General features: G+C 39.2%; 1 long non-coding RNA gene across 1 annotated transcript; it reads left to right on the top strand.

Moving 5' to 3' along the window:
• Positions 1-591: 591 nt before the first annotated feature.
• LOC147797250 (uncharacterized) lies at positions 592-2900 on the top strand. Its single transcript, XR_015427249.1, has 2 exons — positions 592-776; positions 2637-2900. It is a non-coding gene; the product is annotated as an uncharacterized LOC147797250 (long non-coding RNA).
• Positions 2901-3133: the final 233 nt, after the last annotated feature.

Raw genomic sequence — 3133 nt, 5'->3', positions numbered from 1 at the left:
AGGGTACCCCTCACTGCGTGCAAATACAATAGCCTATATGGTATACTCAAGGGTGCACCCTTGTATTTAGGCCAGAAATATGTCCGCCGAGCTCATTAATAAAAGTTATACACTCAAACTATTCTATATTAGAGGGTCCTGAGAGCTATGGAAGTGGGGAATTGAAGAAAATGGCACTGAACCCCTGGGCTGGACTCAGAGCTTCCCATTCTGAGCAATTTGGATACAGTCAGGTCCGAAAGTGCCAGTATTTGAGCCATTTTGCAGAGGGATGCTTTTTCAAAATGGCTACTTTCCCGGGCAGTGAAATTCCCTTCGTTTTAGCTTTGGGTGAGAATTTCTCAAAAAGTCATTGGTCAACCCACTACAAATTGAAAAGAAAATGAAAGAGGACATGTGGAACATCATTTTTCTGTGCAGCCTGAACACCTGTGGGAGTTGTGAGTATTTTAAAAATATTTGTGATGTATGGGGATTTATCACTGCTGTCTATGGGAATTTATTTGTAGGGGTGTGCACCCTCAATGGGCGATTACGTGATGTCACGGTCTGAGTCATCGATGGTCGTAATCAAGTAAGCAACATGTATGATCTTGTCTAGTAGGAAGGTGCCAGATTCGCGGTGTTTTCAAACGTTTATAGTACGCAGTCAATGCTGTAAGCGTACTTTAGGGTAGGAAATTGTTAGATATGTATTGCTTGTGAGGAAGCTCGTGCTGTGGAACCGTGTTTATAATGGATCGAGGAATCTTGAGGAATGGATCACATTAAGACAGGTGAGTGCTGTCCGTATAGAATACATGGGCCTATGTTATATACCTTTTCAAATCCATCCAGTAGTTTATTATAAGCTGTGCTCCCAGGATTTCATTTGTGAGAGTGACGACCACCCTCAGCAATGTTTCAAAAGAAATCTAAAAGTTTGTCAGCCAGGTCCTTAAAAACACAGAAGACATTAAGAAGTGGACAAATCATGGATGCCCATGCATATATTGACAATATTAGCAACAAAGACTTGTTTTGTTTGTATGGTTGTTTGTTCATTGGAGCGTGTATTTGCTTCCATCGTGGGTGAACAAAGTCAATCGTATTGTGACTAAGATTGTAAAGTTAGATTAATTGAAACACCGTGACGACATAGAGAAGAATAACATGTTTGGGAGAAATAGCCAAATATACACCCATAATTATTCGATCCATGCTTCCTCGTTTGATGTATCAAAATGAAATCTTCCAATAAAAATGTAAGTAGTCTCAAACAAACATGGCTACCATTGAGTTGCACAACGTCCGTATGATCGTCTTAAAAATCCATATTGTGGAATATTAATTAATGTTACATCAGAGGTGATCTTTTTGGAGCCTACTGCACAAAGTGAACATGTTATGACTTCAAATCCATGTGAAATTGTAAAAATTGGCTACACACAGTATTGTTTTATATGTGCATAGTGAACCGACTGTACTGTGGGCATAAACGTATACGGCACACGTAGTTCTATGGAATTCCATATCTGCCGTCGTGCGTCGCCCGTCGTGCGTTGCCCGTGGGTTTTTTGTCACGATTGCGCAGTGGTATTTTTTAACTTTGACTCTTGATCGTTTCACATGTACATATCCTTGTTCGATCGATCCACCATGCCTGACTCTCATTTTAGCAATAGAACTAGAAGATGTACGTGTATTCGTTTTTGCAGTTGCGCCAAACTCCAATTGAAAGAAGAAATAATATCCTGACATCGGTTAAGTAACGTATATATGAAATAATACCATTTTGGTTACATAAATAAATTAACAAAATAGACTTTTGTTGGGGTAGATTGTTTTTCTCGATAACTTAGTTACTCTAGACGTAACTTTACTCGTTAACAGCCTGACGTTAGGTCTATAGCCTATGTAATATTTCTGTTTTCCCTGCACGATATCCCACAGAACGGAATGTAAATAATAGATTATTTACAATGTTTGATTTCTTAATAGTTTTCATAAGAGACGAACTGGTTCAACATTATTTTGAGGGAGGGTATACCTATGATGAAATCTGCTGTATACTCGAAATTAGACATGACTTTAGTCTTTTAAACAGTAACGTTACTTGTTAGCCCCATAAATAACGCTGATGTGCTGGACAACCTGTTCTCATCGGTCTATCCGCCATGGCATACACACCCACAAAAACCAACACGTCACATTTTCTGAAACTTAAACCAAGTGGTAATTGCCCCCTAACAATACATTTAATAAACAGTTTGTTATCCACAGCACTGTCTTGTATTTCTGGATTTCAAGGTGAAATTGAGAGGACAAGATAGAATATCTGTATCGGTTGGCAGATTTCTTTCTGGAATTTGATGAAAACAAGTCCTTACATTTTTACAGTATGCAAATAAGAATAACACTGTGGATAAGTTGGCCGGAACATTTTTGCTGAAAATGTTTTTCCCCCAAAACACTTGGTTGAATTCTCAGAGAGATATTTTCTTGTCAAGGGGCAGGGGTACTTTAGCATTATTGGAATTAATTATGTGACTAGTATATGCTTTGCAGGTGGGATTTGTACTTGCCTTATTCGGAAAAGATCTTTAGAAGTGAATGGAATCATCACATTGTCATTTGTTAAACACCGGTTTTTGCAGGTCCTATGCAACCCATTTGATGGGCGACGCACGACGGGCGACGGACGACGCACGACGGAAAATGGCATGTTTGGAACTAGTAAATGGCAGAATTGGGACACAACAAAAAGCAAAATGCGACGGACGACGGTAGATATGGAATTCCATATAGTTCACACATGATGTTTAGTGGCTAGCTTTAAAAATCGAGAATAGGCAAGAGCGGTGTTCTATACCTTTATCTCCAAGCTCATCTGGACTTGCGGTTACGACGTACTTGAATAATTTGACACTGTTGTACGCTGAAGTTGGAAACGCACGTAACATCCGATACCTGTTATCGAGATAAAAATGAGGTCATTCACACTCTTCTCAGTCTATTTGGACAATGCGGGTTTTCAAATGAAATGATGTGAATATCAAGTGAATGTGCCATGCAAGTGTGTATGTGTGTGTACGCACAGCATATGATGTCATTTTGATATTATGCACAACGCGCATATAGGTGTTTAGCAGAT

The sequence above is a fragment of the Acanthaster planci genome, linkage group LG11 (genome assembly GCF_054643075.1).
Source record: "Acanthaster planci isolate LZ-2023a linkage group LG11, COTS_SCS, whole genome shotgun sequence".
Classification (NCBI taxonomy): Eukaryota; Metazoa; Echinodermata; class Asteroidea; order Valvatida; family Acanthasteridae; genus Acanthaster; species Acanthaster planci.
Note: the sequence above shows the minus strand (reverse complement) of the source record. Positions and strands in the feature narration are given on the sequence as shown.